Source organism: Rattus norvegicus, chromosome Y (assembly GCF_036323735.1).
Source record: "Rattus norvegicus strain BN/NHsdMcwi chromosome Y, GRCr8, whole genome shotgun sequence".
NCBI lineage: Eukaryota > Metazoa > Chordata > Mammalia > Rodentia > Muridae > Rattus > Rattus norvegicus.
Window position 1 is genome coordinate 51,121 of NC_086040.1, and position 16,618 is coordinate 67,738.

The window sequence follows — 16,618 nt, forward strand, 5'->3', positions numbered from 1 at the left end:
ATGAGCACCAGTGAGGCAAGTTCTCACTATGCACTGTAGGCTGGCCTCAGACTCACTGTGTGACTCATACTGGCCACAATCAGTATGAGTTTTAGGCGATTGTGGGGTCAATGTTAGAAAAGAAGCTGTGTTTCCTGTGCAGAGATTGGAATGTGACAGGTCCAGACGCTACTTACCTTACCTTGGGCTACATCTAGTTTACTGAAAGAACCATTCCTTGCCTCTCTGTGTACCCATACCTCCAGGAGTCTTCAGGGAGCCAGTGAATTAAAACTTGATAACTACTATTTGGCCTGAACAGAAGGGAAAACTAGGTTTGGATTCCAAGTGTGACACTGAAGCAATAGATGACCATGGACGTTAACCCAAGAGGTACTTAAACTTGGACACCAACTATGTACGCTGTGCAAGCTCTTCACTTTATAAAAAGAATATAAAACCATGTGATTTCACACTACTTATCAAGGGCCTGTTTGTTTGAATTGGAGGCAGGGTCTTGCTATGAATTCCAGGCTAGTCTTAGCCTTCCTCCCCTCCTCTGCCTCACAAGGGCGTGATAAACATTGGTGTGGATGCCAGTTCTGTGGTGAAAGTGTAGTGAGGTGCTCAAAATCCATACCTAGCTTTTGTTATATGGTTATGCAGCACACATTTGCTTTTCTAAAATCATTCATTTGTCCCCTGTCACAATGGCAGGGGGTCAGCCTGTCTAAACAAAGGATATCAGATGTCACTTGACATTCAAAAGAAAAAATCATTCATTTGGGCTCAGCCATTGCAGTTGAAAAACCTGGAGAATAGCTCTTTGCGCCCGTTGGTTTGGTGTTTTATAGCTTGTTTGCTTTTTGACTTTGTGTGTTTTGCTTCTCTATGCAAGTCCATGATATACTTTGAGGACTGTTGTCACCTGCTGCCAGTGTTATAATCACAAACCTAAGTTCATTTACTCCTTGTCAGCTAGAAAGGGCAAACAGCCAGGGCAGTTGTTGGAGAAAGAAAAAGTTTTATTTAGAAGACTACTAAGAAGGCAGAGAGGCAGACAGTATCACAACAAAGACTGTGTTCATTTAGAGTAGCAGGACTTTTTAAAAACCTTTAGTCAAGTGCTTAATTGCCTGGCTGTGCATGGTTGGGGCATATGTCTTAGGTGCCAGCATAAGCCAGCAGAGAGTGTTGGGTCCCCTGGAGCTGGAATTCCTACAGGCATTTGTATGCCAAACTCCTGTGTCAGAACACAAATCACTCTTAACCACGAAGCCATCTCTCAAGTCTCTTAACCCATTAGGTGGCTTTTGTCAGACTCACCAGTTGCAGCAAAGCCAGTGGAAAACTTCTAGACTGCACTCTGCCTTCCAAGGATCAGAGATCCATTGTGGAATGGTAGGGGTGGAAAAGACAGAATATGAGAGCCAGAGGATGTGGATGGCTACAGGTCAATGGTATCCCTTCTCATACAGCAGGGCAGCTGCACATATGAACTCACAGAGGTTCTGAAGTCATGCAGAAGACTATTGCAATAGTTACAAGTACGCATGTGACATCTGAAGCCACACTAAATTCCAGTGTCTTTCTTATCCTTGTATTGTCATGAAGTACCCCATGAACAAGGTACCTCAAGAAGCTAAGATTGATTCACTGGGAGCTCACAGTACCAGAGGGCTGGCGTCCTTGACTATGATGGAGATAGGCTGGCAGGCAGGCACACAGAATTGTGCTCAGAGCATTTAGCAACCGTCCAGAGCCAAGTGCAGCTGGCAGTCTCTGACTATTGTCAGGGTCCAGCCTCAATTCTGAATGACAGTTCTCAACTGGAAGCAGGGGAAAAAGTATAAAAGACTACTTTGGAGTACAAACCGACAGGCAATTTTTCAATGCTTAAAGTTTCTTCAATTTCTTCTTCTTCGTTGTCTTCATCATCTTCCTCCTCCTCCCTCCCTCCTCTTCCTCTTCTTCCTTCCATTCTCCTTCTCCTCCTCCATCTCTCTCTCTCCCTCTCTGTCTCTCTGTCTCTGTGTGTCTGTCTGTCTGTCTCTCTCATACACACACACACACAAACACACAAACACACATACACCTGCAGCTTGAGGCTGCACACTCTGCACTTTCTTGTATGCTCTTCTTTTCTCCTCTGTACTTTTCTTTTCTCAAACTCACACACACATACACAGATGTCTTAATTCCTCTTTCACTCTCACACACACTCATCATACACACCTCACACATATCTCACACACATCACATGCACTTTCCTTTCACTCACACACACATTCTTCATACACACCTCACATTCTCTCTTCATTCACTCTTCACACTCTCTCTTCACTCACGCTTAGCTTCACATGCTCCTCTCGTTCTCTCTCGCCTCTTTCTTACCCCACTATTTTAATGTTACTCCAAAAGCAGGTTTAAAGAAAAGACATTGTACAATCATTGCCAAATCAAATTCAAAAGAATAACCACATTGCACAAAGAATTAAGAATTACAGTTGTTACCCAAAGTTTCAAGCTTTCCCTATTCTCAGGCCTGTGACCAAAATAATAACAATTGCAAACTTATCATTAGTTAAACTCTAACTTTCGACCTACTATACTTCAGAGCTCAGAGCTCCGAGCTCAGCTTGTTGCATTTTCCTGGGAAGCTCTAATGATAAATGACAGACAAAACTGCCAGGCAGTAGTCAGAAAGAATCAAGTTAACCCTTAACTCAATAGTTCTGCTAGCTTTCTGCTCCTTTATATTGCACATAAACACTCTCCTAAGAATTCCACTATTTTGACTTAGTTTTACTAGTATGTAATTTTACGTATTTTATACTTCCTTATCTAGGATCCACTGTTAAATGTTATATAAAACGTTTTTTGTTACTTCAATAACTTTTTTTCCTTTCTTGGAGTCCCAATGTTGTCTCTAATTCATTTTCTAATAAATCCTTTAAAGTTTCTGTGCAAGTCAAGCATTAATCTGGACTATTATTGTGCAGTTACTACATTGATTCCAAGATGAGCACACACAGCATGCACCTGGGCCATTAGGACTGTGCTGTGCTGTGCCCTTATCTCTCAATTTCCAATTGTTTAAGAATCATTGCATCAGGGAACATCTAGTTACACAAAATTCACCAGAGCAGAAGGAGAAAGAAGTAGGAAGGTCAGCTGTTATGGAATAATTATGCACACCAAGGCCAACTGCAAAACAGCCACGTACAAATGAAAGCTACACAGCTGTTGTGCAGGACTAAGTTTAGGAGAAATGGGAACAACTGGTTTTTTATAAAGAGCTGCTTCAGGTTACTGAGATGTCTCCATCCCAGCCTACTGCAGGCAGCCTCTTATTTCAGATGGTCAGGCCCCTGGAGTGATGTGTGTCCTGCTTCTCAGGGTCTCAGATGCCACCTTTTTAAAGTGGCGGTCATTGTCATGGTATGCTGTGAAAAAATGTCATACATAGAGAGCTGTTCAGAACAAACAAAACCTAACTGTCCAGCACCACCATATCATCTGCATGCAAACTCAGGCTGTCACCGGTCTAATCACCAGAGCATCCAAAGTCTCACTGTGGAAAGACTAGAGCTTCAGACAGTCCAGACCTCCTATCACCCATGTAAAAGTCCACACAAGTGACTGTTAAGACTTGTTACTGTCCCCCCAACCCCACACATTTAGAAGAGCAGGGGAGAAGGATTAGGGTAGGGAGTGACCTGGTGAAGGGTAGTGATGGAAAGTGAATGAGTAAAAAGTAATCAAAAAAAAAAAAAAAGCTCATACCCAGGTCTAGCTCTGCAGAGGACCCATCTGTAGAGTTTCTGGTTCCCACAGATTTAGACTTCACAGTGCCTATAATGCCCAGTCCTCACAGCTTCTGACTATGTAAGACAGTGAATGAAACTCCACAGACTTGAAAGCAAATGACTGGCCAGAGACCACAGAGTCTGTCAATTCTAAATCCACCACTATTAACTGTCTCAGTTCACAACTTCCACCTCCCTCACAAGTGCAGTCCTTCATCTTCCAGTCTCACAGCTTGTCACTGTTGAGAGACCACAGCATTTAACTGCCCAAAGCCCATAGCTTCCAAGTATACAGAACCCCTCACTCTCTTACTATGCAAGGTCAACAGCTTCTACCTTTATAGACAGTCTGTGTGACTTTAGGTCCCAGAGTATCTGACTGCCCACTGTCCACAGGATCTAGCTTCCAGGAATATGCATGGTCAACGGCCCAGCATGAGCAATGATTTCTGACAGTGTATAACCCACAGCCTTTGGCCAGCTAGAGTTAATATGTGCATACAGTCTGCTGTCCAAGTTTTCAGAGCCCAAGGGTCTGACAGCCCACTTTGATCCAAGGGTTACCAGATTACCTGGTTTCTACACTTACGGCAGGGACAAAGTGTTTGTTGGTGTTAGTTATCTCATTTTGTGTTTCTGGACTTGAACTCACAATATTTTTGGACAGGGGACAGACTGAATCTACCCCATTAAACATCGTAGTTAACCACTGGAGGGAAGGTAGGGAAAGAGGAGAAAACTTGTCAGTAGTAGTAAAGGAAGGCAGGTTAGTTACTCTGTGCTCCCGCAAATGGCAATGATTGGAGTAGGGTAGACAGATTGATGGGAATGTGTCCAACTAGCAAGTCGAGTCCTGGTTTTGAATAAAGGTGGTTTAAATAATTTATACTTATCACATTGTCTGGTAGTCAGAAAGCATGTGGGACCTTTGATTTGTAGGTGATCTTAGCAGTAGAGGAAAGAGTCTTTGGGCCAGGATCCCTCAGGCACCCAGACCAAGTGCCCGAAAAGAGTCTAGTGGAGTTCTCCCCCATCTTGATCAGACTTTTTTGTTTCCAAGATGCTCAAAGGCCATGAAGGGGAAGAACCCCTGAGAGACCAAAGAGTCAGTAAAGAAAAACATCCTCTTTCACAGCAGACCTGCTACTGATGGAACCTCAAGCCCCTCCACCCTCTACCAGGGCCCTGGTTCCCACACTCCCTCCTCAAGGATCTCCTTAGAGCCCTCATCCAGCGTCCCATTACCCACCCCCCTCCATTTGGCCCCGCAAGCAGGGAGGGTGGAGGGGTCCCTCAGAACTGGGGTAGGCCATGAGGACCCGGAGCAATTGGGCCACTTCACTGATACAACAGCGGCCTTCCCCCTCCCAGCCTATGGCCCCAATAATGGGAATGGCAATCAGGCCATGTAACTTGTACAACTGGAAGGCCCAACACCCCCACCCCCACCCATTCTTCAGATAACCCCAGGGGGCTGATTAATCTCTTCTAGACCTTTTCATTTCCTCATCAACTATTCCTATCCAACAACTGATGAGAGGATATCCAAATCCCGGACGAGCCCCCATAATGAAAGACCCCCGGAGAGGACCTTTCCCTCAGGAGGAGTCAGAAGCGCCCAATGACCAAGCCCAGTCCACTCGGATGCAATCAGCAAGAGGGTTTATTGGAAAACACAGGTACCTGCGGGCACACAGTCTCTTCGGAGGACTTGCGTGCCCAGCAGCTCCAGCATGGGCCTTTTATAGGGTTTGGGGAAGCAGAAGCGGGCATACAGAAGCAGATGCATAGTTACGGGGATTGGTGGATTCAAACGAGGCACATAGACATGTTCACATATGATTGGCTATTTCACATGATGAGGTAATAAGGTATAGCTACACACATTGGCAGGTTTGGGGCGTCCTGGATGTCGGGAGCTGGGGGCTTATCTCTTCCTGCCAGGTGGCCTGTGAGTCAGATCCGGTACTCCTGGTCTGTTCTGCATTCCTTTCCTTTCATGGTCTGTTAGTTCTAGCGGCAGGGTGGGGCTGCCTGGACTTGCTTTTCACAGTGTTTAGCCCTGAGGTTGTGAATTTTGAAACATACTCTTTTAACTTCATATTTTTAAACCTTAAATCTGTATAATTTTCCTTTCACAACAGCTAATTAGAGGGCTCTTCACCACTGAGGAGAGAGAAAGGTTGCTCAATGAGGCCCCCCAAAAATGTGTTCACAGACACAGAGTTGGGGTTGGGGAAGTTCAGACTCCCTGGGAAAACCCAGCAGTCATTGATGCAGGATTCCCTTTAACCCAACCTGATTAGGACTTTAATTAAGTCGAAGTTAAGGAGCACCTTAAGGCCTACCACCAGGGCTCTGTTGCCAGGTCTCAGTGCAGCTGCCCAGCGGGCCAAAAATTTGACCAAGGTACATGAGATTAGACAGGGTTTAGATGAGCTACCTGCTGCCTTTCTAGAGTGCCTCATAGAGGCGTTCCTCTAATACATACCTTATGATCCCAACAATGAGGAGTGAATACCTTTATAGACCATGCTAGTAGAGGTATGGTGTGGGGTGGGCAGGGGAGTTTTTTTTTTGCGGGGGAGGGGGCCTCCAGAGACTATAGGAACTACAGGATAAGTCATTGAGAGATTTAGTACAGGTTGCTGAGAAAGTCTGCCATACCAGGGAGAAGTAGGAAGAGAAGGAGTAGAGAAAGAGAAAGGAAGAAGATGAAAGGGAGATGAAAAAAGAAAAGTGTCAGGAAAGAAATATACCAAGAATCTTGGCTACAGTAATTAGGGAAAGCAGAGAAGAGAGACCCCAAGCAAAGTGAGACAGAAAACCCCTTGAAAAGGACCAGTACGTGAAAGATCCCCTGGAGCGGGGAGACCCTCACTCAAGTCTCGGGATCACATGACCCCATCTCCAAGAACTCACGTGAGACCATCCTTGCTGTAATAACACTAGGTATATTGATAGGAATCAGTGCACTGGGGACGAGACTCGTATCCCACGGGGGTTTGGAGGAGTTAGCTGAGAGAAGGGGTATTTAAAGGAAAAAGCCAAAACCCATTGGGGTAGGGATGGCATACTGGGAAAATGTCGAGAATACCAGTGAAAAATCACAAGGGAAAGCTTCCTGTCTCCCAAGATTGCTTTTAAGATTGTAATCTAACTTCATGGTCAGTAGTTCCTGGGAGAAGTCTCCTGTTAGGACAGGATCACCTACTTAAGGGCCTTATATTATGCCCTTTTATCTAGTTCCTGGGAGAGCAGGCTCAAGAAAGGTGACCTTTTACCTACTCACTGGCTGAAAGCAGAATCTGGAATTTGAGGTATTAATGGCTTCTTAGGGGTGAGTAGCATTTCTAAACTTCTGACTTCTTGGCTGTATATTTTATTCTTTCATTCGCACACTGCAACTACAGGGGCCACTGGACCTGAGAATGCCCTAACAGATGAAACCTGGGGTGGGAAATCCCACAACTTGGGAAAAGTGCCCCCAAACAGCAAATGTATCAATTGGCTCTGGGGGAAGACAGTGACTAGGAACCCCATCTCCAAGCACAGGGTAACTCTGAGAGTTGAGGGGAAACCTACTCAATTCTTGGTGGACACAGAGGCACAACATTTGGTCCTCCTCCAAGATGATGACTGTTTCTAAGAGAGGATCTTGGGTCCAAGGAGCCACTGGCATCAAAATGTATTTATGGAGTGTACCCGAAGAACAGTGGACCTTGGGATGGGATGGGTATTCCATTCATTTATGGTCATATCAGACCGAACCTACCCTCTGATTGGACTAACTCTCCAAAATGGAGGCCCAGATACAGTTCTTGTCCAACTCACTGTCCCAAAATGAGGGCCCATATAAGGTATGACTACCAGACTAGATGATGAGCATAAATTATTGAAACCACCTTTACTCAGACCAGGACTTGACCTTGTGTTTGGAAACATTCCCATCAGTGTGAGCAGAAGTGGTGGTCATGGGTAAAGCAAAATGCCATGCCCCCACGGAAATAGAACTCAAGGCACAGACTACTTCGATGTATCTCAGGCAATACCCTATATCTTGGAGGCAAGAGAAGTAATGAATCCACACATCTCCAGGCTCCTCCAGCTTGGGGTGTTGCTTAAGTGCTGTTCAGCCTGAAACACACCCCTCCTGCAAGTTAAGCAGCCAGGCACTAATACTTACCACCGAATGCAGGAGGTAAGAGCAGTAAACCATCCAGGGGCTGACATCCACCCTACTGTGCCTAACCCCTACACTCTGTTAAGTTATTTGCCAGCGTCCTGAATTTGGTACATGGTCTCAGACTTGAAAGAAGCTTTCTTTTGCCTGCCTTTGTCACCCCGAAGTCAAGAATACTTCGCCTCTGAGTGGAAAGACCCAGAGGATGGGACCACCAGTCAGCTGACATGGGTCTAGATTCTTCACCACTTGGGCTCAATCCAGCTACCTTATTGCCCGATCCCACCTCAAGCCACCACATCACAAATGTCTAGGAAAACTGGCAAAATACCACGGGTGGAGAAAAGAACTATCCCATGACCCCTGCTGAGAGAAGAGGCTGCGTGGTTTAAGGGCAGGAGCAGGTTTCTCCATGAAGGTCAGAGCAAAACTGGTGATGCTGTAGTGGAGAGCACAAAGGTTATCTCATAGAACCTCTACCACCCCTATTGCCCACCAGTAACACCAGTGCCTTGGCGCAGAAAACTGAAATAACTGCCTTGGAACTTGGGGCAGGCAAGAAAATTAACATAGATGTGGATAGCAGGTATGTCTTTGCCACAGCCCAACTCTAAGTGATTGTACAAAAAGAGGACTGCTCACTTCAGAGGGAAAAGAAATAAAAGGCAGGCAGGAAATCTTGGATTTCTGGGATGCCCTGATGAAGCTGGCAACTGTGAGTTTTATTCATTGCCCAGGACATGAGAAGGGAGCAGTGGCTATGCAAGAGCATATCCTGGTTATGGACCGGCAAGAACCACCCACTGCAAAATGGAATTGGACTAATAGATGACCTCACTTACAATATATACCTAAAGAAAAGGCCCAAACGGAATTGGACTAATAGATGACCTCACTTACAATATACACCTAAAGAAAAGGCCCAAACGGCTAGCCACCCACCAGCTATTACTTAGAGGACAAAGAACAATGGTGCACTCAAGAGGGTAAAAACTATACTGCCCAGAAAACAAGCTGAGGACTTACCTAACCAAATGCATAGATGGACTCCTTTAGGGGATAAGAAGCTCATCCAAGCAGTCAAGGTATACGTAATGGACCTTAAGGTTTTAGCCAGAGAAACAGTAGAACAGTGTAAGTTAAGTCAGCAAGTAAATGCTTATGTAACCAAAGAACAAACAGGGCAAGAGACATAGGGGAGAGCAGCCTAGGGGTACATTGGGAAGTCAGTTTCACAGAAGTTAAGTGAGGTTACAAATACCTCCTAGTGTTTATAGATACTTTCTCTCGATGGGTTGAGGCTTTCCCCCACCAAGCGGTAAACAGCTACTGTGGTAGAATATATTAGAAAAAATCTTCAGAGTGCCCAAGGTAGTTGGATCAGACAAAGGTCTTGTTTTTGTTCCTAAGGTAAGTTATGGATTGGCAAAGACATTGGGGACTAATTAGAAGCTCCATTGTGCATACGGTCCCCAGAGCTCAGGGCAGGTAGAGAAAATGAACATAACCCTAAAAATAGACCTTAACTAAATTGTCCTTGGAGACTAGTGCTGAGTGGATGGTGCTCCTTCCCCTGGCGGTCTTCCGATCCCGGAACAGCCCCTACCATTTTAACCTGATCCGTTTTGAGGCCCTGTTTGGTACTGCCAACTCCCATGGTGTACAGTGGACCCTCCTTGGAGGTATCCCAACTCACTGATAGAAATCTTTTCTTGAGACTCCAAGCCTTTCATTCAATACAACATAAGATTTGGCCCAAACTGCCTTTATAGGCTTGAGGAATGCCAGAGACCCCTCTCTGTTTGCAGACTGGTGACTCGGTCTGAGTCCAGAGGCATCAGGCCCAGTTGCTGGAACCACGGCAGAAGGGACCCTTCCTGGTGCTGTCAATCACTTCCAGAGTCCTCGAGGTGGACGGTATTGAGGACTGGTTGCAGGTGTCCCATGTGAAACCTGCAGACACCCTGCACCCCGGAAGTCCCCACTGTCCCCATGTGCCACTTTTTCAAACCTGGACTGTGGTTTTCACAGGAGTTGGAGATGAGGTCACCTCCTTGACCCCCAACACCTGGTGGCCCAACCTCACTTCAGACCTGTGCCAGCTGACAGCTGGACTTTACATGTGGGACATCCCCATCTGTGACAGGAGTGCTAACAGAAGCAACTGCCCTTATGGGAGGAAGAGATGTGGGGGGATGATAGGATGTGCATTCCCTGCATAGAGGTATCACCTCTGGGAGACCCCCATTTACTTTTTTTTTCTTTTCTTTTTTTTTTTTGGAGCTGGGGATCAAACCCAGGGCCTTGGTTTGCTAGGCAAACGCTCTACCACTGAGCTAAATCCCCAACCCCGCCCCCCCATTTACTTTTACACTGGAGCTGGAAGAAGCTGGGCAGAAGTCCACTGATGCAGGGGTCCAGACCAGTTTTATTGTGCTGCCTCGAGATTCAAGACTACAGAGACATCTATAGGAACCCCTCCTCCTCTTGGAACTTGATCACGGTTAAAAGAAAAAATTACATGACGAGGAGCCCTACCCGGGGCAAGGGAGTTGGGGCCGGCACTGAAGGGTATTGGGATTCCACAGCTACAAATGCCACCTGTAACCCAATAACAATCAGATTCACTCAGAAAAGCAAAGAAGCGATAGCAAGGCTAAAGGGAAAAACTTGGGGACTAGGGCTGTACAAATTGGATTATGATAGTGGTCAAGGTGAGAGTAGGAATAGCCAAAGAGAAGAGAGCGAGAGAGAACAGAGTCAGGGCTACTCTAACTGCTCCTCTTGGCCAACCACCCTCAAGTACCTTGTTAGGACCCCTAATTGTTCTGCTATTGTTGACCTTTGGACCCTGCTTACTGAACAGGTTTAGACCCTTCATAAAAGATAGTATAGGTGCTGCTGATGGCCCTGTGCAAACAGTATGAGACCCTGAGGACCTCAAGGATATGAATTAGTCTCCAGAGGCCCCCGAGTGAACCTCCAAGATTGGAGCTTGCACAAGAAAAAGGGGGAAAACGAAGGACCCTAGAGACTTTTGCCAGCTTTAAACCCATTCACCTCAGGGCATTGCTAGGCCAGGGACACCCACAGGGACATTGTTGTGTAGAAAATTCTCAAAGTGTACTGACTGATGCTTACTAGCCAATAGATTGTAGGTTAATTTGCTCAGCCAGTAAATTTGAGTTGTAACCTCGCTGAGGTAACCTGTACATCTAAAAAGTATAAAAACTGCTTGTAATAGCCAATCATTGTCGCCTTGAGGGTTTAGTGGAAGGTTGATCCTGACTGCTGCAAAAGTAAACCTCTTGCTTTTGCATTGATCTGCATCTCGGTGTCTCACTGAGGGAAGGTGTCTTGTGGTAAGTACCACTGACCAACCAAGGGTACACTTGGCCAACCTTTGACTAGACTTTCAGCTTTCTTGGGTCCTCATGATGCCCTAGTTTCAGTTGAGATAGTTCTACAGGAGAACAAGTCCTTCCTTGTCCCCACACAGGCTGAGATGCTAAGTCAAAAAACTTCCTGGCAGGGCTGGAGATTTAGCTTAAGTAGGAAGCACAAGGCCCTGGGTTCAGTCCCCAGCTCCGAAAAAAGAACCAAAAAAAAAAAAAAAAAACCTCCCTGGCATAAGAGGCAGAACGGCTACCTACAACACCAATTGGCATACCATGAAAGTGTGCTCAGACTTATCAACAGGTAGATTCAGTAGCTAAAATATTTCTTCAACATGGTAAGACACCTGGCTTACTTTACACAGAACAAAGAGATATTATATGGCTTTATTATTTCTGTACAGACCATTCAGGATGGTAAGCTGGCGGTACTCAAAGAAATATTACAAAAGGGGACCTGGTGCCCCTTCCATTTCCAGGACTCCTAGATAGTAACTGATAATTTCGAGATCCCAAAATTAACAAATGCCTAACATAGGGTCAAAGATTTGACCTGATATGCAACTCCAGCAGGGAAATGTAATGCCCAAATTAACCTGTAAGCCCTATCTGCCAAAGGACCAAGTAACTTCCTGGAATGCTGAAAATTGTAGTTCCTGGGGAAATAACTGTGAAAGTACAGCCTCCTATAGGCTTGTAAGCCCTTGCAATGCATAGCTCCAAGCTATCCTTACTGAGAAATTCCAGAGAATGGTCCTGACTAAGGTCTACTTCTTGATCTCTAATATTAAATAAAGTTTGCTTTAAATTTGGCTCAAAAACGGTAGAGGTGATTTTTCTGCTGAATCTCAGGATTAACAGTTTTCCCTTTCTATGTAAGGACCTGAAGTGAAAGTGTTGTGTTGTTGCTGCTGTGGTTGTAGTTGTTGAGCTGTTGTGTCATGTCCCAGGTTGCTTTCTAGAGGGTGAGTTGGGGGTCACAGATTGTCAGGTCTGGCTAGCCTTCTCAAGACAAGGTTAAAGGAGCTAAAATAAAGCAGAAGCAGACAAGGGAGATTTACTCCTACTGGGAAATAGGATAATGAAATCCAGAAAACACCTCCAGCTGAAAGGGTCCATGATTTGCTGATGAACCATACCGCAAACTCAAGTAGTATATAAAGGCAAAGAATGGTTTATTGTATAGAAGTCCAGCATGCTGGCGTCTCCAGTTACCAAACTAGAGAGACAACCCCCACCTCACCCCCAAGTGAGCTCAGAGGATTGATTTATAGCACTTTAGGGGAATCCCCTAGTAGGTGGGCTTTGTCTTCCTCTAAGGTCATTCCATTCTGGGGTGTGGGAGATAGCTGGAAACTGTTGCTGACCCATTGTCCTTGCTTCAGGCCAGGGAATGGGGCAGTTTCTGACTAGCTGCCTGAAGCCTGGATTTTTAGGCTTAATTTCCTGAACTGCCAATTTGAAGGCTGTCATGGAGTCAGCCTGTCTCATCAAAGTTTATCTTACAAGTTTTGACCTAAGATAAAAGTTCATATAGAGGACCAAGGTGATGCACATTTGAAGCAGTCCTGATCAAGTTTCACCCCTCACATCTTGTAAGGTGGTTAGACAAGATGCTAGATTCATTTTAAATCTCTGTCGGAAAGACTTGGTCCCTCTGTAGTTGGTACTATTTCCTTCTCCCAGCATGAGATTCTGCCATCATTAGGGCCCATTCTTTTAAGTCTGATAACCAGATTGAGAGATATGAGTGTATCTTTAGAATCTTTGTTTCTGCCACACCCATTACAGAGGAGGGGTGATGTTCTCCAAAAAAGCCATATGTTTTACACATGACCCAGGAGCAGAGTATGGACAGGTATAAGATCTAGGTTTTGGAGTTAGTAGCACTGAAACATTTAGTGGATTTCTAGTTAGAAAGACAGACTCAAAAGAACACAGAGCCCATGTTTAAAAGGATCGATCAGTCAAATAACAGCCTAAGATGCTTGAATGATGGGTCTCAGCATGAATCACAGAATGTAGAGGTGGGGACAGATTTGGCTTCATTTGGTGATCTTTAACAGCCTCAGTTGTTCCCCTAAGCTGCCTGCAGGAATGTGAAACTGCTTTGAGATCCAAAAGCAAACCAACAACCCACTAAACTGTTTTCAAAGCACACAAGATCCCTTTAAACCAAATAGTTTGAAAACAGACCCACAATCTTGCTACCTGTCTAACTGCTACAACCGATATAAACCCTTTAACTTCTTTTATCCATACAAAACCCAAACATTTTAACTCTTCTTACAACCTTTCTAATTTTACCTCCCCTTCCCCATTTTAGCCTTTCTTTAAAAATTAAAAACCTTTTCAGTTTTTGAAGCCTTGATGTCTTTATTGTTTTCCTTTCTCTTAACGCTATGAAACACAGCACTTTAATACTACTTGAAAGAACAAGCCTCTGTTTTTCTCTTTTTATCATTAGAGGATGATGGAAGAATGAACAGCAATTTGTAGTCAGGAATAACAAAAGCATGGTAGTTGTTTTTGCTTTTTCACTGAAACCTATTTGTGAGTTCACCCCTCACAGTGGGAAACCTGTTGGTCTGGGGAAAGGCAAAGACTGACTTTTACATGTCCAATTATCTTGAGGCATGGACAATTTCCCATCTCCATGATGCAGTGGGGGAAATAAGGTGAGAGCAATCTCTTTACTGTCTTTTTACAACTTGATGTAGAAGATTGACAAAGTCTATAAAAGCCTTCCTACAGTTTTGTCTTTAAGAAAAGGAATTGCATTTACCTGTTTACTTACTTATGTAAATATCCTCCTTTAAGGAGGATATAAATAACTGAATGAAAGAAGTACAGGAAAACACAGGCAAACAGGTGAGGGATTGCATAAAGCAGTCCAAGACCTAAAAGAGGAAATAGGAACAACAAAGAAAACACAAATGGAGGCCAACCAGGTAATGGAAAACCTAGGAAAGAGGTCAGGAATTACAGATGTAAGCATCACCAATATCTCAGGCTCTAAGATCAAGACTTGATAACTGCGACTACATGAAAATGGGAAGCTTCTGTAAGGCAAAGAACATACTCAATAAGACAAATCGACATCCTACATGGGGAAAAAAATCTTCATTAAAACCACATCTCACAGAGGGCTGATAACCAAAATATATAAAGAACTCAAGAAGCTAACCCACAAAAAATCAAACAACCCAATCAAACACTGGGGTATAGAACTAAACAGAGAACTCACAACAGAGGAATCTCTGAGGCTGAGAAGCACCTAAAGAAATGTTCAAACTCCTTAGTGATCAGAGAAATGCAAACCCTGAGACCCTGAGATTCCACCTTACATCAGTCAGATGGCTAAGATGAAACTCAGGGGACAGCAGATGCTGGTGAGGATGTGGAGAAAGAGGAACACTCCTCCACTGCTGGTGAGACTGCAAACTGGTACAACCATTCTGGAAATCAGTTTGGAGGTTCCTCCGAAAATTGGACATTGAACTACCTGAGTACCCAGAAATACCACTGTTGAAAATATACTCAAAAGGTGCCCCACCATGACACAAGGACAGATGATCCACTATGTTCATAGTGGCCTTATTTGTGATAGGCAGAATCTCCAAACAACCCAGATGTCTCGTGATAGAGAAACAGACAGAGAAAAATGTGGTTCATTTACACAATGGAATGCTACTGAGCTATTATGGACGAGGGTATCATGAGTTTGCAGGCAATTGATTGGAACTAGAAAATGTCATCCTGAGTGCATTAACTTAGACCCAAAAGGGCATGCACTGTATGTTTTCACTAATAAGTGGACACTAGTCAAAAAAAAAAAAAAAAGCACTGAGTTCCCAAGATACATTCCACAAAACTGAAAACTTGCAACAGGCTGAAGGGCCCAACTGAGGAGATCTCAGTCCAACTTGGTGGGGAGAAGAAAGCAACCACAAAGGGGGAGGGACAAGGGACAGGGAAGGGAAAGGGGATGAGGGTAGGGGGAACAGGATCTGGCATTGTGTGGGGGATAAGAACTGAAGCCCTGAGGGCCAGCAGAATGAATGACTCACAAGATTAAAAGGGGGCAAGGAGAGGGGAGGGGTAGATGAAAGGCCATACAGTGGGGAGAGGGAACTTTTAGAACCTACCTCCATCAGAAAGACGGGTCAGCAAGTGAGGGTTGGGGTTGCCATCCCACAGCCAAAGTTCTGACCCATAATACTTCCTGTCTGAAAGAAATGCAGGGATAGAAATGGAGAAGATCCAGGGAAAGGCCCAAAGAGGGATCCAGATCAGGAGGAGGCCCAGAGACCTGACACCATTACTCAGGCTATGGCGTTCACAAAAAGAGACCTATCATGTCTGCCCTCCAAAAGACCCAACAAGCAGCTGAAAGAGTCAGATACAGATATGTGCACCCAACCAATGAACAGAAGCTGCTGACCCCTCTGGCTGAATTAGGGAAAAGCTGGAGGAAGCTGAGGAGGAGGGCCACCATGTAGGAGGACCAGCAGTCTCAATTAACCTGGACCCCTGTGATGTCTTAGACACTGGATCACCAACCAGGCAGCATACACCAGCTTTCATGAGGTCTCCAACACGTATACAGCAGAGGACTTGTGGGCCTGGGTTCAGACGGAGAAGAGGCACCTAACCCTCAAGAGATCCCAGGGAGTATAGAGGTCTGGTGGGCTGAGTGGAGATCAGGCAGGAGGGGTATGCAATGTGGAACTGTCAAGGGAGAGGATGTTGTGCTCCACTATGTTCATAGCAGTCTTATTCATAATAGCCAGAATCTGCAAACAACCCAGATGTCCTTCAACAGAGGAATGGATACAGAAAATATGGTCCATTTATACAGTGGAGTACAACACAGCTATCAAAAACAATGACTTCATGAAATTCTTAGGCAAATGGATGGCACTAGAAAATGTCATCCTGAGTGAGGTAGCCCAGACATAAAAACACATGGTATGCACTCACTGCTAAGTGGATATTATATTCCACAAAAGTGTGGAAAACCTAAGAAAGAATTGACAGATCATATGAAGCCTAAGAAGAAGGAAGACCAAAGAGTGGATGCTTCAATCCTCCTTAGAAGGGGGAACAATGTACTCATGGGAGGAAACACGGAGACAAAGTGTGGAGCAGAGACTGAAGAAAAGGTCATCCAGAGACTGCCCCACCTTGACATCCATCCCAAAGCAGCCACCAAACGCAGTCACTATTGCTGATGCCAAGAAGTGCTTGCT